General features: G+C 42.2%; 1 pseudogene; it reads left to right on the forward strand.

Annotated features, from left to right (window-relative positions):
* The window catches only part of LOC107525181 (aspartate beta-hydroxylase domain-containing protein 2 pseudogene), a 124676-nt pseudogene that overhangs the window by 62196 nt on the left and 43157 nt on the right, over positions 1-19323 (forward strand).

The raw sequence follows: 19323 nt of genomic DNA on the forward strand, positions 1-19323 counted from the left end.
TGTTAACCTGATCCTCTTAATGAGCCTCAGGCTGTAGAAGCTCCTCTGGGCAGGGCAAGAGGCTCTCCAGCAGGGTGGGGCAATTGCTTCCCCCCTCAGGCAAAAGCTGAAAGTTCACCTCCCAACAAAGATGTCCCCCACAGTCTGGGGGAATGACTCTGCCCAGACTCTCCCCACACAACTCCAGTCCAATCCACTCCTCCTCCGCCAGAGTCCAAGGTGAGTGGCTGCACATTACACGTTGTGCAATGGCTCTTTAAGAAGGTGCCTGCAGTTCTAGCTGCCTCTTCCTGGCAGACAGAAACCCAGCTGCTTTTCACAGCCAGATGTTTTGTGGGCACCTTTCTCAGTTCTAGTGCTATTGACTGGGAAGCCCAGCCTGGGGTTTAGGCCCCAGAATCCTAAGTGGGAGCCCCCAAGGCTGAGATATCCCTCTGGACCTTCGGCTGCTGCCTGTGGGAGCCCATCCAGTCCTCTTGCGCCCACACTTCCTACCAGTCTCCTTGCAGTCTCCACTTTTTTTCCTCGGTTATGAGGGTGCTCTCCAGCTTGTCTTCAGTTGGTTTTCAGGATGGTGTTCAGGATGTTTTTTCTATGTTTTAGTTGTAAATCCAGATTAGTCCCAGGAGAGTGTCAGTGTAGCTTCCACTCAGTCTGCCACCATTTTGGATTGCTCTACCTTAGAAATTTCTTAACCAATTTATTTTACTTATGTTCTCCTTGTTTGTATGTATAGGAGTGACATGTGACAAAAATCTAAGTCTGAAAGACCTCTTTGTTTAAGTACAAAATAAAAATCTAAATGGCAAGAAAAAAAAATCATCCATAAGTTTGTAACTATATCTACATTTAAGCTTGATGGTAGCATAAGGATCTTCATGGCTGAAGCAGATTCCCCATGACTTGTTTTCTCATTATAGTCAATGTAGATTGTAAAGATGTTAAAATAGCAAGCTCAGTGTCTCACACTTATTGTTGATTGGATTTCCACTGGCTGTTGATATTCAACTCAAATGACTCACTAACATTCTTCACCAAATCTGAATTTTTCCAAAAGCAGCTAGCAACAATGATTGGAAAGACTGCTTTGCTAAATGTCTAAACTGATAAGACAATCTGCATTTATATACTAATGGGAAAATGCTACCAGGTTTCCTAAACTCAAGTTGGTCTTATCCTCTACTAACTGCAGTTAAGCTTAGTTGCATATGATAATAATTAGTTGTGTTCTCAATATCAAAACCACAAAGTCCTTAAGGAACTGTGGTTTATGTTCTGTTATCACATATAATGCTATGAATATAGTGTTACCTAATCCATCATTTGTTTAATGGTAATGTTTGTATAAGTGGTACATTGATCACATCCTCAATGGGTTTCATTTGTGACTCAGCCTTGTTTATACTGCCACAAGAAATTAAAATTCTACCCATAAATCTATATTTGAAACCTTCTATAACGCATGGTTCTTACTTATCTGGCTCATATTCACTAGATTAAGAGAGACTGGGCGTCGGCACCGGCGGGGCTCCAGCTCGGCTTGCTCCGGGCTCCCGCGGCGCGGACCGGGCAGTGGCCAGGTGGTGGCGGAGGCACCTGCGCGTCCGCGCCCTAGGGCTGCAGAGTCACCCCGGTCCCAGCCGTCGCCCCTGCCGCCCACGCTCCAGGGCGCAGCTCTGCAAGTCTGGGGGCCAAAAAAAAACCCATCACTTGAGAGGTGTGCTACCTTTCCCTGATGCCCCACCTACGGTGGGATGCCACACGTCATAGCAACCACCAGCACATACTGAATGCTTACCATGACCCGATCGTTTGGACTTCCTGAAAAATCATTTCACAGTGGCCAACACCACTTGCTAACGTGACATAAAGCAGCTCCTTCCACTTTTCCCATGGTGACTTTTGCCACCCCTGGCAGGACCCGAGGACCAGGGGCAGCCATGCCTCCCCCTATCCCAGCTGCCCCACGCTAACCCCCAAGGTGTCTGGGACCCCAGAGGACCGACTGACTGAGCTTGCTTCACACCCAAAACAGCTAACTCAAGGTATCGCTTGAGTGGCTGGTGGGCTGGAGCTGGCGCCTGGGTGGCCTGAGGGACTGCATCGCCACGGCATCCAGTCCGCGCGGGACTGACACCAGCGCCGTGGCCCCCGCGGCCCGCCTGCTGGTCCTGTGTCGTGCGGCACTGTTAGCACCCTGCGTCTCGGTCAGCTCCCTCTTGCAGAGCACAGGCGCCAGCGGGCTGCAGGACAGGCACGTGCACGGCCGCCCCGGAGCGCAGGCGCTGCCCCCACGGCGAGGGTCTCAGCCGGAAGCTCTGCCCCCACCGCAGGAGTCGGCCGCGAGCTATCCCTGCGCCGCCGGGGCCGCGGCCACAGGGCGTCCGCCGGCGCGGCTGCTACCTCAACAGCCCGCCCTCCTTCCGGAAGCCCGAGGTCTTCCTCCTGCCTGCCCTGCCCGCCGTGCCCACTTCTCCCGGGACGCCCCTAAGCACGACGTAGAGCTACTGGAGCGGAGCTTCCAGACCATCCTGTGGGAGTTCGAGACCCTCTACAAAGCTTTCTCAAACCGCAGCCTCCCGCAGGGCCCCGGCGGGCAGAGGCTCACCTTGGACTCGGCCACTCGGGGGGTTGCGTTCCTAGGGGCTGTAGGAAGTGCCCAAGCTGTACTGCTTGCTCAGAAGCCTTCCGACCTGCATCGGTAACAATGCTTTCGGGAACGCGCGCATCTCCGTGCTGAGCCCCGGGACCACGATGACAGAGCACTATGGACCCACCAATCCGGTGCCATTTAGGTCTGAAGACTCCAAGTGGCTGTGCGCTGGTGATGCGGGGAGAGCCCCAGTGTTGGGCAGAAGGCGGCCGCCTTCTCTTCGACGACTCGGTGCCTGGATTTGTGGGCTCAGTCGCCAGTAGGGGGTGTGTAGGAGGCGGGCAATCGATGTTTCTCTCTCAGGGATGTTTCTGTCTTTCTCTCCCTCTCCTTTCCTCTCCTCTCTGAAATCAATAAAAACATTAAAAAAATAAAGCTTAAATTCATAGCTAAAAATACTTTTCTTAGTAACGAACAACATTTAATTGTGTAAATTTTTAAAATGAAAAGTTCTTAAAGATTTAATTCATTCTAATTTCATAAGAATAAAATTAATTGCTTTTTAGGTTAATTTAAATATCAGAAATAATTATCTTAATAGAGGTTATTTAGAACAAAATGACGATGATGAACAAACTTTAATATCATTTCACTGTTTCTAAAGACAACAGTTGAAAGCGTCAACTATTCAATCTTAATTTTTGTGACATAATTTTCAAAATGAAGTTTTTGATCAGTGATCCAATTTAAATCTTGTTAAAAAGTAAGAAAAGCATGTAATCAGAAATAATTCTTCTGCCATATCTTATATTAAAGTCAAGGCCTTTCACAAATCTTTGAAAAGTATTTGGGAATCAGAGCATCATTATTTAAAACAATTCTTTCTCTGCCTTACAGCATATACATATTATATGTCACTTTCTCCCTGGCAGTTCCTATGATAGAAAGTCTTCAATGTGACTTATTTCAGAGGGAAGATGGGGGGGGGGGAGTTGTAGGGGGTGGCAGTGGGAAGAGATTAACCAATGAACTTATATATGCATAACCCATGGACAGATAATAGTGCCTACCAGGAAGGCCTGGGGAAGGGTGTGGAGGGGATCAATAGGGGAGGGGGAAAGGGACATCTGTAATACTTTCAACAATAAAAATAAATTTTTTAAAAAGTTAAAGGAAGAAAATTTTCAATGTGTTTGGAATAAGAATTTAGGATATAAAATTTTCTCTTCCTAAGGATATGCTGAAAGTCAGGAAGGGTAAAATAATCAAGTATTAAACTATTCAAAGGACTCTCAAAATATTTCCATTAAAAAGATTAATGTTTGCACTTCATTTATCTGAATAAATTTAAATTGACCAATTCAGTATTTGTTTTCATAAGAAGGATGAGTGCCTTCCTATTAAAAGAGAGACACACACCTATTAAAAGAGAGACACACAATGCAGACTCAGAGGTTCAGTGTTTGGAAACTAATTCACATCATCCCGGGACCACAGAACAGGCCTTTCATGGCTTAGGACCCTGAAGTTTTAGGAAATTCTAACTTGAGTGCCAAAGGAGCTCTGGTTATCTGTGATTTTCCAGGTGGTGTACTGAGTGCTCCATGATCTAGAAAGCTGTTGTGACTTGAATCCTAGTTCTTGTAGAGATTATTAGTTCCATGAAATTAGCTGGGGAAAGTGTTATGGTTCCAGAGAGGAGGGAAATTGCCAGGTCTTGCTGAACTCTCTGTTTCCTTCTGGAGAGCCCTAATACTACATATATATATGGGGGGGGGGGGAGGATTAGCTCATGTAATTATGGAGGCTGAGAAATCCGAAGATCTGCAGTTGGTCAGCTGGAGGCTCTGGAGAACCAATGATATAGTTCCCATCCAAGTCCAATTTGGTGGTATAAGTTACAGTTCAAGAAGTTCAAGACCCAAGAAGAGTCTATGTTTCAGTTCAAGTTCAAAGGCAGGAAAGCACTGATGTCCCCATTCAAAAAATCAGACAGGAGGAGTTCTCTCTTACTTGGGGATGATCAGCCCTTTTGTTCTGTGGAGGCCTTCCACTGATTGGATGAGGTCCACCTGTGTTATGGAGGGCACTACGTTTTATTCAGTCTGACTGAAATGTTAATCTCATATAGAAATATCCTCTCAGATACACCCAGAATAATGTTTGATGAAATATCTGGACACCCCATGGCCTTGTCAAGTTGACAAAGAAGTAAATAATAAATAAATAAATAACCATCATAATCTGATTCATTCTACTGATAGCTTTTTCTCATGTTGCCTAAGAGACATTGAAATGATCTATAATATCCATTCTTCAAGCAGGATTTAAAAGCACCAAAAGCATAGTTTTCTGTAAATCATTAACATTTTAGACCTAGAAGAAATCTTAGAAATTTTTAGTTCAACACTTTTGTTTTAGTTTCACAAAGTTAATTGCCCCGGGGTCCTTGAGACAATGAGAGGCCAAGCTAGCCCCATTTTCCTGCTTTCAGGCCAAGGTTTTCCCACAGTTCATAGCACTTCTCCTAATGTCAAAGGTGTCATTTGGGGAAGGGCTTGTCTCCTCCTTCACCCGCTCCTGTTCTTTCTCCTTCTCCTCATCCTACTCTGTCTTCTTCCTGTAATTCTTTTTCCTTCTCCTGTTTATCTTACTCTTTCTCCTCCCCTTCGCCTGTCTCTTCTCTTCCTTTCTTTACCTCTTCCTCCTCCTCTTCTTTCTCTTTCTCCTCTTCTTGCTCTGTTGTCTTCTCTTTTTCATGTGTGGAAAATTTAAGGATTGGAATAAATACAAAAGAAAGCACACTTGCTTACCTTAAGTTTATCCATGTTCAGCCTGAAGGCAAAGGTTGTGCTGGTCATCTCCTATGATGGGCTCTCTTTTGAGCCAAGGTCTTACAGATGTTACCAATGTATGAGTGTCCCTGAGCACTTGGGACTACATCTATAGTGACCTTTGGTTGAGGAAAGATTGTTTGGGGCATTTACTCAGTAAAATTAACATTTGATGAGCACATACTAAATGTTGGTATTATATTAAACAGTTCAGCTCAGTTTGCAGGAGGAGAGAAGTCTAGGAAGTTCCATCATAAAATTGTAGTAAACTTTTAGTCACCCTTTCAGCAAGTAGATAAAAATTATAAACCAGAAACCAAGTGAAAGGTAAATGAATGACTGCAAAATAGTGTGACAAATGCAATAATTGGGGAAGTCTAAGCTGTTATGAGGGCTTCTGGGAGGGATATCTATTCTGACCAAGGAAGGCTTTCTGAAGGAAGTAACTTCAGCATTTAATTTTAAATGGATTTAGTGGGTTATAATGGGGTAGTGTTTGGGTGAAGGCTTAAGGAACAACCAGTGCAATGGCCTGGAGGGAAGAAGACATATTCAGGCCTAAGAAGTGAATCCATGTGGTTTGAATGAAGGGGACTTACTCATCTCCAGAGGTGAGGCTGCAAAGTGATGCAGGAACCAGATATGTAGGGCTATGTGAATCCAAGAAAGGAGTTGAAAGCTCATTCAAAGGATAATATGGAAATATGTACTATTTATCAGGAGTGTGAAAAGATCAGACATGTATTTTAGAAAGATCATTCTGATTGCAATGCAGTGAGTGACTAGGTGGTCCAGGCCAAAATCAAGTGCAAAAATATGAGTTAGGGGCCTGATATTTTTATAATAACTAGGGCAAGACAAATCTGTGGCCTGGGGATGAAGGTAAGGGGAAGGTTTGGAGTGGAAAATGGCTTGGTAATTGAATAGATGTGTGGGCAGATGAGGGAGAGAAATCATAGGTGAATTGCACCCACCAGGCTCTACGGAGCAAACCTGCTGCCATACAGAAGCAGGGGACACTGGACCAGGGAGAGTTGGGGGGTATAAAGATGCTGAGAAAGAAAATGAGATGAGTTTAATTTTGGTCCTTTTGAGTTTGAAAAGTTTGTGGATCACTCAACTGAGGCTGCCTAGCAAAAAGCAGACAAGCAGACCTGTCAGTTTATGTACAGAAACTTAATAACTAGTTATTTTATTAAGATACTTTCTGACTAAGGAAATAAAATTCTCTCAACAAGGACATGTGCTATATATGCTGTTTGAGCTGGGACATCACTGTTTTCCTGTCTTTGGGGGCTTCTCAGCACCCAAAGTAGTCCCCACAGGCCTTAAACTGAGCTCAGAAAACTGAGCAAAGTGCTGAGGGAGACCCAAGAAACCTACAGAGGAGCTAAACAGGAAGTCAGAAATACTTTAAATCTCTTCTTTATTGTTAATATACATGAATGTATCCAGAAAGCACCATTACCCAAGAAGCAAATCAACAAATTTTGTCATCAGCCAGAAGGACACTGTAGTTAAGATAGTGGACTTTTGAATGAATAATTCTGGTCTATAATTTCAGTTACATCACTTGCTTTGTGACCTTAGGGAGCTTAGTCTCTCCAAGCCTCAATTTCTTCATCTGCAAATGAGATAAAACTATGTGGTTAGGTATAAAAACACCTAGCTCATCAGATTGTTGTAAGGATTAAATGAAATAATGTCTGTAAAGCTTTAGCAAGTTGCAGTTTCTGGCAAATGTTAAGTATCGTAGTTACTGCAGCTCCTGTAGTTGTTCTTATGAGACATCCAGGGAAGGCAAAAAACCTCTGCCACCCACTCCCACCCACTCCCATTTACTATGGTAATTAGGGATAAAAAAAATATGTGCATAGCCACACTCATGTACACAGATATGCACAGACCATGTGTCTACATATTTGAAATAACACAAGACTTCATTATTTCTTGCTTTAAAACCATAGCCTTGTTGTTCTATGGAAATATGAAAGAGAAATGCATCCTGTTGCTAAGTGATATACTCATGTAATTACTGTGAAACAGATGGCCAATCAATAGTAATTGCCTTAGAAAAGGATTTTGTTAAAGATTGGGAATGATGATAGAGTGTATTGTTCATTTGATAGTGGTATTAAGGCAGTTCATGGCCCATTATAATTTTAAAAATCACATTGAAAAGAGCATCTTATTTCCACTTTTAAGCTACTAGGAAGCCTTTGCCTGCTCTATTATTGTGCCAAGGTTTGGAAGAAAATGAAATTACTTATTGTGCTACTTTTTCTTCTAAGGAAGGAGTTCAGCATTTGAAAAGTCCAATTATCCATCAACACTTATTGAACAGACATTATTATTCTTTTATGTACCTCCCTTCTTCCCTATTCTGTACCTTCTTTTTCCACTTTCCCCCCATATACTCCAAGCTACCTTCCAAATTTAGAAATGGGCACATATGACACACTTGCTGATAGCAAGGTAAACTGGAACACCTTTCCAGGAGAACTCACTGAGATGCAATTTGGCTCTCACAGCAAAGGTGTCTGGGAAATGTTGGACTCTGTTTAATTCTCTGTGACTGTTTAACTGTCTATAGCCTCAGGCTTGGCTGACTAAACAGAAAATCAGAATGCTGCCCAAAGATAAACACAATGCCTCCGGAAGGAGGTTAATAAATATATAGAGTGTAATAACTGTCTATCTGTTAACTTAGAAATGCATTGTTCTTTCTGGTGGTCTATGTGATATCCACCATATGGTTTTACTATTAACCCCTTATAAAAAGAGACCCTGTCCTGGGAGGGGTGTGGATTCTTTGTGACTGGCCACCACTGAGAGCAGCTGCTTTGCCCAAGTATATAAATTTCTCCTATTAAAGCTCTTATGAATTTGAATAAGGCTATGTGTCAGGTCTTCAGAATTGATACTGAATTTAGACTTTGGGGGCTTTCCCCCCAACAACTGGCGCTGTGAGTAGAATTCTAAAGAACCCACAAAAGCCAGGGGCAAAATGGGGGCAAAAATGGGCTCTGCTGGGGAAAACCCCAGCTTGGCCAAATTCTCATGCTTTGTGCCATATGACAAGCATTGGAGACGTGGGGACTGGTGCGTGAGTACTGGGATGCCCCCAAAACATCCACCAGATAGCAGAATTATGGGAGAGGCTGAAGATAGATAAAGAAAAGAAAGATGGTAAGGCTACGGTGGCAGCTGTAGCCTGCCCCTCCTTTGTGCTTGGAGGTTTTCTTGGGAAGAGACACTATTGCTGGCCACTAGAAATCACCAATTGGAAGAGGACCTTTAATTAGAAAAGAAAGCCCACCTGTCACAGGAGGCTACTACTGAAGGGCTCTTGCAACATCTGCAGGATAGCGATGAAAGTTTCTACCTTCTAGAAACTTTAACCTGCAGGGTAGCAAAACTGAAAGGAAAGTGAGTAGGGTGTTGCCAGGTCTGGTCAGTCATGGTCAGGGCAAACTGAGACCCCAAGACTTGGGACCCCATGGAGGATTCATTCCTCTCTTCACCCTCATCAGAGGAGGAAGAGGGGCACGTGATAGACATACTGAACTTACAAGCACAACTGGTAATGATAACAAAGATTCAGCAGGCTCATTGCATGTAAGACACACCTTGGTAGCACTATCCTGTGTATTAGCATACAACAAAATGATCACTGCTTCAGACTAGCAGGACAGATTCATAAATCCCTTATTGATCCCGGGACACATTTCCGTGTCATTTCTTAGTTAATCTGAAATGCTGACAAAAAATCCTCGAGGGGGTCATTGAAGCAGAGAAAGATTAAGTGAGTGTTCAGTGTCAGATGACGTAAACACAGCTAATATTCAACCTCCTACATCCCGACCTATCTTGAGTGACTATTTGGACTTGCAAGGCATAGCCTTTCAGGAGGTGGTGCTGCTTCAGAATAATGAAATAAAAATTGCCATACACACACACACACACACACACACACACACAAACACAAAGACAATAGCCATGGCCACAGGGAGTGAATTTAATACCAGAAAGACATCAGTTCACTTCCATGAGGAAATATACCTTGGCTGAGTTAGTGTTAGGAAACAGGTATAGGTAGAGAGGGAAGGAGTCTGTAGCAGGATGGATGCTGCACTTGTGGGATTAAGGTGCTGAAGGCATCCTCCTAACAGGGGGAGAAATGTCTAATTTAGCCCTGGTAGCCACACAACCAACTCTGAGACAGCACCTCTATGGAGCTTTGAACAAAGAGCAGGTGGTATCCTTGCTGGCATGGATACAGGGGGCATGCTGGGGAGCTTGGCCAAATGTGGGCGATCTGCCCTACTCCACCCTGATGGCAGACCACAGAGCTACAGGAATTGATCAGAGAGCTAGGAATTAGGAATGCTATTTATTCACAGCATTTCCAGGGGCCTGATAATAAGCTCTTTACCTCTTGCATGAAACATATTATACTACAGTCTTCCCCTGATCAGTGGTATGGACCCCTGGTATTGATCCCGAACCCTATGGTTAGACTGCCAGTGAATCAAGTAACCCAGGATATTGCAGATTTAGGAGAAATGGAGAGAGCCACAAGATGGACTAATGTTCAGGCATCCAGCAAGAAGTGTAGGAAGTGTGGAGAAAAGGGCCTGATAATTGCGGTTCAGTTTAATCAAAGTGGGCATGCCATTAGATAGAATTGGCAAACACCTGAACCCTGTTTTGGTACAATTATGGCTGAAATTAAAGCTTGAACAGCAATCTCAGAAGCTGCCACCTAAGAAGGGTCCACACATGGACTGGAACCAGGTAGCTCCCTCTGCTCCATTGTCAGCTCCCCCTTTCTGAGAGGAGCCTGAGCAGCTGGACTAGGGAAATGGTAAGGATGATATAGGGAAACTGGAGGCCCCATGTAGAGCTAACCATCCATTGAACACCACAAAATAAACAGCAGGTCTTTGCTCTAGTAGATACTGGAGCAGAATGCACACTGATCTATGGTAATATTCTTAAGTTTATGGGCTATGTTACTGCTATAGATAGGTATGGGGGTAGATCTCTAAAGGTGAAGCAAGTCTCACTCTGCATTGGTTGGTGGATTGGTTGGTTGCCCCTGAGGTCCTATCAAGCATTCATTTTGTCCCTACCTGAGTATATATTGGGCATTGACATCTTAGCTCATTATGTGAAGGATTCACAACAATAGGAGAGTTCCATTTGCAGACCAGCAATCAAGACCGTGCTCAGGGGAAAGGAAATGAACACCTGTGAAGGTCCCTGAACCTAGGTGGGTAATATCCCTGAGATAGTATTGCTTACCTGGGGGACATGCAGAGATGACCTATACAATTAAAGAGCTGTATAGAGTGGGTAGAATTCATCCTACCCATAGTCCCTTTAACAGCCCTGTCTGATCATTCTGTAAACCAGACGGGTCCTGGCAGATGACTCTGGACTACCAGCAGCTCAATAAAGTAGCCCACCCCCCTCAATTATGCTGAAGTTCCTAATATTGCCCAGTTATTGAATGAAGTCAGTGAGTCTCTGGGGTCATGTCATTTTGTATTAGATCTTGCCAACTTTTTCTTCAGTTTTCCCGTAGACCCACAAAGCCAAGACCAATTTGCATTCAGCTGGAATGGAGAACACTGGATGTTTTAGGTGTTACCGGCATAGCTACACAGTCTGTCATGGTTTAGTAGCAAAAGAGATATCTATGTGGAAAGGTTGGAATGGGGTAGCATTACATTGTAATATTAATGACTTTATGTTAGCTGGTAGTGAACTTGCTATTTTACATGAGTCTGCAGGAGCACAGAGAAGGATGGGGATGGGTCATAAATGACAAGGTGCAACAGCCTGGGTCTTCTGTCAAATTCTTGGAAAGTGTCTGGTCTAGTAAGGCAAAAGTCATTCCAGCTGCTGTGTTGGATAATATTCAAAAGTATTCTGTGCCAGAATAAGTGGAAGAATTGCACACATTCTTAGGATTGCTTGGATGTTGGAGGCCTTTTGTTCCCCATCTAGCTCAGCTGTTATGTCCCTTGTATAGATTAATAAAGAAAGCAGCAATTTGGGATTGGAGACAAGAGCATACTGATGCCTTTACCATTGCAAAGGTGGCAGTAAACAAATTCAGGGCTTTGGGTGGGGCTCATGGCAAAAGCAGGCTGGGAGAAAGGCCCCTAGGTTTCTGGTCCCAATTATGGAAGGCAACTGAACAGAGGTAGAGTCCTATAGAGAAGCAACTGCTGGCAGCTTACCTTAGTCTGAAGCATGTAAAGAGCATCACAAAGCCTCACTGGTGACACTCAGGACACAATAGCCCATTGCTGGATGGACTGGGGATCTGCCAAACCCCGATTGGGGCTGGCCCAGTCCACTGCCTTGCACAAGTGGTATGCCTACCTGCAGCAATGATGTGCTCTATCAACTAGTCTATTTAGTGCTGAGCTGCATGCTATCCTGGGTCCAGTCACATATATTAGTGAAATGCCTGTGGACACTGACATGGGTTTTTGGACCGGTGAAGCACCAATCCCTGTGTTTGCCTGCTAAGGGATGGGTCTACTAAGGGCAACCCACCTCATTGGACTGCAGTGGCCATACAGCTGAGTACAGACACTATATGGCTGGATGGAGAAAGCCAGCAAATCAGTCCATGGGCAGTGCTGCTAGCAGCTTGGATGGTACTAATGCATGAACTGAGCCCTATCGCTCTGGTGACTGAGAGTTGGGTTGCCTACAAAGGCCTCATTTTATGGATAAGACAACAGAGCAAGGACAACTGGGAAGTTCAACACTGCACATTATAGGGAGCTGAAATGTGGGATGAGATTTGGGAAAGGACAAGAGACTTTGAAGTCCCAGTGTACCATGTACAGGACCACAGTGTTTACATCCTCTCCAGGGAATCAGGAGGTGGATCAGCTGGCCCAGGTCTGATACATAGAGGAAAGCAGTGACACTCAAGAAGTGGTCCGCTGGCTACATAGAAAGACTGGACACAAGGGGGTACATACTCTAGGAAATTGTGAAACAGATGGGCGTGAACCTCACCCATACCCATATTAAGGAGGCCTGCTAGGAGTGTACTTCTTGTTCTCTTCAATGCAAGAGACAATTGCTATGGCATCTTGGACAGATAACAAGGGCAAGAGCCGCAGCCATGAGATGGAAGGTAGACTGCATCTGACCCTTGCCACTATCTCAAAACTGCAGATACACATTGCCATGCATTAATACCGCCACTGGCCTGTTGCAAGCATATTTTAGTAAGAAAACAGGGACTTAGGCAACTGTGTGTTATGTATGGATGGCCCATGGACATCGACAGTGACCAAGGGACTCATTTCATTGGTCACCAGATGCAGGAATGTGCCAACGAGAACAATATAATGTAGCACTACTATCTGCCCTATAATCCTAAAGCCACTGGATTGATTGAGAGGATGAATGGACTGTGGAAACAGCCTCTGTAAAGAGAAACTCACCCTTTAAAGGGGTGGGCACATAGGTTACCAGAAGCTCTGATGGATTCAACAGCTATGCCAGACAAGCATGTCCTAGTGCATATTATCTCTTAACCAGCAGAGCACTGACAGCAATGAGGATTCAGCTGAATGGACTCCACACTAGGACACGCAATCCCATATTGTTGATGGCTCCACATGACCTAAGGACAGACACCAGTCACCTATGAGTGCCTTAGATATGGCAGATTCCCCCCAGATGGTTTGGGCTCATTGGAGCTTACGGAGAAGGGACAAAAAATTAACTTACAGATAACTCCTTGGTTGTTTCCAACACCCCCTTCTTGGCTGGTGGTGCAGAACCCATCAGATCAAACAATGACTAGGGGCAGGCCTTTTGTGGTGATTTGGAGTATTAGTATTTCTCCCCTTACATTAGTGTCCCCAAATGCTCCATTCCTGGCTGAGAACTCAGTCTAGTATTGCAAATCAAGGCAGAAACCACTCCCAGCCACAATTTACCATTGCTGTTTCCTGTAACTTCTTTGTTTTTCAGCTATAGTGTGCAAGGTGACCTATTTTCCACCTAAGCTCACACATTGGCAGAACTCCAAAATGAGGGCAACTGCCGGGTCTGCAGAGAAATGTCCTCTTTTGCAGCCAATGGATTCCCAAGGAAGATCCACCCCACCAACCTTACTGCCTGATATGCACTTGCTAGCTAGAGACCCACAGTCATTATTATGGATTTCCCTCTGTCCTGTAATGTAACCACTGTTTTTTCCCCTCTCTTTCATGGAATAAGATTCTTATTGCTATTATCTATCCCTTCATGAGGGTAGAGGTTAATTGCCCCATCCAGTCCTGTACCCTACTTTTGGCATGGCTTAGGGTGGCGATCCCCAGTTACTGTACTTCTTGCCCATTGTGCCTCCTACTGCATTACTACTTATAATGAGAGTCCTTTTATTGTTACTTCAGCCCCTGTTGATTGTGTAATTAATATAATCTTAAATGTGGTTCCAGTACCAAACACCTAATAGAAATGGAGCTTATCCAGTATCTGCAGGGTGGCTGTGGGCATGTGGCCCTTATGGCTGGCCCTACTTGTCATACAACTGGATAGATACATGTATGCTAGGATGGCTGTACTGTCTGGGTACATCCAGAAGACCCTGGGTGCACCCCCAGCTGATCGGCCTATCATTTGTGAGCTCTGGGGAAGATACAAGCATGTGACATGGTAGATGTATCCTTTATCATTTTTCTCCCCACCTGTAGTCACTGTAGTCTAGAATGGAAGATCATCACATTAACTAATCATACTGCCCAAACTCTTAATAGTTCTAAGTATGCTATAGCTTTTTTGGATCAAGAAACTACTCAAATGAGAAACGTAGTGTTGCAGAACCACATGGCTTTAGACATACTTACTGCTGCCCAGGGAGGAACTTGGGCCTTTATACATACTGGTTGTTGCATATATATTCCTGATAATCATCATAATATATCCCTTGCTCTGACCTAAATGACTAACCAAATTTCAGCTATTCAGTAGTTAGGAAGTGATACTCTGTCAACTTGGTTTCAGTCTTTATCAATACCTTGGAAAAGGGCTCTGTTAGGCAGTGTTGTTGTTTGTTAATTACACTGGGCATCTGTGGAGTATACCGTTGTGCCATCCAACTCCAAACCATTATGGTGGGAAGGGTCTGAGGGAATTTGTGTAAGACTGGTGCATAGAATGGAAGGACCCATATTACATCTGTAGTGTAGTACAGGAACTCACTTAGAGGACCAATATGGTTCCAGTAGCAAAAGTGCCTGGGAAATGTTGGAGTCTTAACTCTGTAGACTCAGGCTTAGCTGACTACCCAGAAAACCAGAATGCTGCCCAAAGATAAGTTTCATGCCCCCAGGAATAAAGTTAATCAATGTATAAGAATGTGGATAACTGTCTGATATTATCTGTTAACTTAGGAATGCATTATTCTTTCTGGTGGTTTATATGACTATCAACCATACGGTTTTACTATTAACTCCCTGTAAAACAGAGACCCTGTCCTGGGAGGGCTGTGGATTCTTCCTGGCCGGTCATGATTGTGAGCAGCTGTTTTGCCTGTGTATGTAAGTTTCTCCTATTAAAGCTCTTATGAATTTGAATAAGGCTGTGTGTCAGTTCTTCAGAATCAATCCTGAACTTAGGCTTCTGGGGCTTTCCTCCAACACCTTTTTTTTTTTTTTTTAAATATATCTTTATTGATTTCAGAGAGAGGAAAGGAGAGGGAGAGAGAGAGATAGAAACATCAATGAGGAGAGAGTCATTGATCAAGCCCGCAACCGGGCATGTGCCCTGACGGAGAATCGAACCCAGATCCCAGGTCGATGCTTAACCGCTGAGCCACGCCCGGCTGGGCATTCCTCCAACACCTTTTAAGAAAGCAATATACTTCCATAAGTCAAGAAAAAATAGTATGCCATTTGATCGAACAATCTCACCTCCTTGAAAATTTATCTGAAGAAAATTATTTAGCAGGATTTAAAAAAACTATCTGTATAAAGATATTTATTATAGCATCTATAATAATAAAAAGCTGAAAATAAATTGTCTAATACTAAATGATAATAATGACAATCCTGTATTTTACATAATATTATACAGCTATTCATATTATTTGCAAATTCTCCTCAAAAATCTGATCAAAATTAGTAATCTCTTAGGTAAAATAGTTTGCAAGAATTTACTTGTTTTATGTTTACATCTATATGATGACTAAACATGCAATATAAAACTGACTAAAGAAAGAGAAAATTATATTTAAAATAGTGTGTTAGGAAGTTAGAATATTTTTCCAGTCTTTAACATTTTATTTTAATATTATTTTATATTTTGAAATTAACACCACAAAGAATTGTTCGATATGTGGTTAAAATCCAAGATGGCATCTTGCAAGTACAGCAAATTAAAAAAACTTTCCTACTTTTAGAATTCAAGTAATCTTAAGAGAAGTAAATAGTTCTGTTTCTTGGTGTTTTATCTCCCTTGTTTTCTGTTGTGAAAGGCATTTGCAAGTATATTGAATTTCTCTTGCTTATGAATTCAATGGCTGATGCTTTTCTACAAACAGCCTTACTCCTTTGTTTGGCTGTCATAGTTGCTACCACAGGAATTATGATGCTCCAAAAGAGAATTCAAGAGCCGAAATGAAGAGGCTTTTAAAATGCCAGTACACACTTCCCCCTTTTCTAGAGACTGAAAAAACTATATATAAATACATATAAATATCCATATATAAATATATAATATATATTATAAATTAATATTATAAATATTATTAATTTATTTTATATATAAAATCTATTAAATGCTAACCTTGTTCAAAGTGGGGACCATAAAGTTTATTTAATCTGAAAACATGGTCTCCATGTTATATTAATTATTGTAAAATAAAATAAATATACTCACCAATCATTGTATTTACTAGCAGTGAAGAGAAAAATGCTGACTTTCCTGGGGGTAGATTTCCAGTTTGCTTATGCCTATGCCAGGATTTTTTTTCCTTTCAACTTTCACACTCTAATTTTCAATCACTAGGATAGTTTCCCAGTCAGTGTCAGGTAGGGGAGCTGGAAGTTTTTATTGGTTACTTTCACTAATATTATGTTGTTATTATTTTAGTATATTAAGTTAAAAATGACAAATTATTTATAATGATTGATTTTGAAACTGAGAGAGAATAACTATATCTCTAAATGATAGAGTTTTATTCAAATTTGAAGCTGTGAGGAATATGTTTGTTTGCTAGAGATGCTTGAGCTACATGCTGTGGAGAGAGAGCACATGAGACCTTCCGGAACTCCTTATCACCCATCTGCTACAAATTTAAAGGTATAATTCCAAAGCCATTTTTCTTAAGACTCAGAATCTAAAGAACATTGTTTGAAAGTCCTGTTAGATATAGAAAGAAAAAACGAAATAACCCAACAAGCAATTGTCTTCCTGCTTGTATATAATTCTACTCAAACCTCACTCTAGACAATTACTGTAGTCCTTCGATGACAAAAACAGAGAGATCTGTATCACACAAAGTCCAAATTTGCCTAGAGGGAAAGCATTCCTTTTTGACAGCCATCTGAGTTTTGATTACATGAAATGTGATAGTGCAAAATATTGCCTCAGTATGGAGGTTTGGCTAATAGTACCAATAATGATTTCACAAAGGCCATTCAGAGGGAGCAACCACATATATGTGTATGTACATGTGTATATGCATATGTATATATATGTATATGTATGTGCATATATGTGTTTATATGAATATGTATGTGAGCATATGCATGTCAATGTTTGTAATTCCATTTGCCAAATGAATTTTTGGTTTATGTTACTTCCCTCACCTCCAAGCTTACTGATGAAATTTAACACAAAAATCAATGTTATTTTGATATTTTTTCCAAAATTAAAGATGTAATTTCTAAATGAGTATAAGCGACTTTAAAGACATTAATCTGTTGAATTTCAAGGTCCTAAAATTTGAAAACTCTGAAAAGAAGGAGAAGATTTTAAACATAAGCTCCTGTTTTCAGATTCTTGTTATGTGAAGGAATTTGCAAGGCACACAAAGGTCAACATTTCTTCTATACAGTCCTTGTGTCATAAGGCACTGTCACAGGCCAAGGCTGTGTCTGCCAGCCCTCTCATTTCACAGAGCACTGGTGTAGTCCTGCATAGGTAGTCTCTGAGTAAGACAGGAAAGCCCAGGCTTCTTGTGGGCCTCTTTATTATAAGCAGAGTAGATTTTTAAATGAACCAGCACCTTTATTTTCAGAAAGATAATCACAGGCATGGAAAGGAGTTTAGCCTGAAGTGTAGGAAATAGCCCATAAGTCTAATTTTAAGACTGAATCTCAGCAGCATCCTTTGAATACTGCAGAATAGTGTTGTTTCCAGGGCTTCTTCAGGATCCATTTGAATAAATTAGGGTCAGAAGAGCTCTTATGTTTTCTTGGAGTTAAGAAAATGCTGCCAATAGTCCCATTTGGATCCTTTAGTTGTGTTTTGTGTGCTGCATCAGGCCCTTTCTACAACCTCCACTCTCTGGGGCCAGGCGCAGCCCAGCAGTCACCACACACACTATTTAATTTTCTTCTCATACTGTTAGGGGCAGAGATGTTGATCATGCTCTGTTGATGGTGATTGTTAGTTATAGTTATAAGAAATATTAATCATGTTCTGCTTACTGTTATTGTTCTGTTCTAATTACAAAAAGCACTTTCTAACCTGGTTGGGAGTTATATCCCCCGGGGCATGAGAATTACCCTTGGAATGCGGTCCATTCTCCTTTTCCAAGAACTGACTATCCTCATGGAAAGATTAACAACCTTGTTCCCAAAACAATGGAATCCCAGAGGCACCTGCCCTTTGCAACCCCTAGCCTACATTGCCTACTTCCACATGTCTGTAATTCCTATTTTCCCATGTAATGTTTGTCTTTCTACCCAATATAAGCAGCTAGCTTAAGCGGGGGCAGCAGAACAGATTTTATGTGGACAAATCCTGTTACTCTCCCAATTTACTGTCAATATTGGAATAAATGTCCATATACAATTCAACCCTCTTTGCTTAACTGGCTCGAGTAGTGACAGGCAACCCGGACCCATTGTTGTCCAGTTTGAATACTATCTTGCTTCATTTAAGTTGAGCACTGTACTTTTCCCCTCTTCTCTGCTTTTTTAACAGCTTCAGGGTGATTTGCACTAAGTAATCTCTCTGATTAGTTTGAATTAAGATTCCTCCCCTTCCCCTTTCCTTCCCTCTCCTCTCCTGCATTCTTTTGTAAGGAGAGGTTTTAACCCTTGTTCTCAAGGTAAGGTCCTGCTACAAGTGGCCTGCAAAGTTTTTTTGTCTCTGTTTAATTTTTCTGCCTCAGTTTCCCTATTCCTCCTGCCCTGAAACTTTCTTAGCCTCTTACAATTCCATAACATTACTATTATTTGAATTTCCCAGCAAGCCACAAGTTAATTTGCTCCAAAAATCTTTCCTATATATATTTCTTTCTTTCCCACATGCACAGGGTAGGAAAGACAGAAACATTTATGAACAATTTTGGTAATAATTGTTACCTTGTATGGAGTACCCAACCGCATTTTGCAAACATTTTTCTCATTTAATCTTCAAAACAACCCTATGAGAAGTATATTATTTCATCTCAAGAAAACTAACCCCAGAAAAGTAACAGCCCCAAATCACATAGCCATCAGTGGCCATGTGCCAAATAAATGTGAGGGTTTGAATCCTAGTGTTACAGTATAGTATGAAGCTAGGAAAATTCCAGGACAAGTGAAATGGGGAAACTAAGACAGATAGTTAAACAGCAGTTTGAAGCCACCTAGTAAGTCCTCTCTTCCCTAAACCAAGGACAATTGAAAGGTAAAT

Source organism: Miniopterus natalensis, chromosome 2 (genome assembly GCF_054644295.1).
Source record: "Miniopterus natalensis isolate mMinNat1 chromosome 2, mMinNat1.hap1, whole genome shotgun sequence".
In the NCBI taxonomy this organism is placed as follows: Eukaryota; Metazoa; Chordata; class Mammalia; order Chiroptera; family Miniopteridae; genus Miniopterus; species Miniopterus natalensis.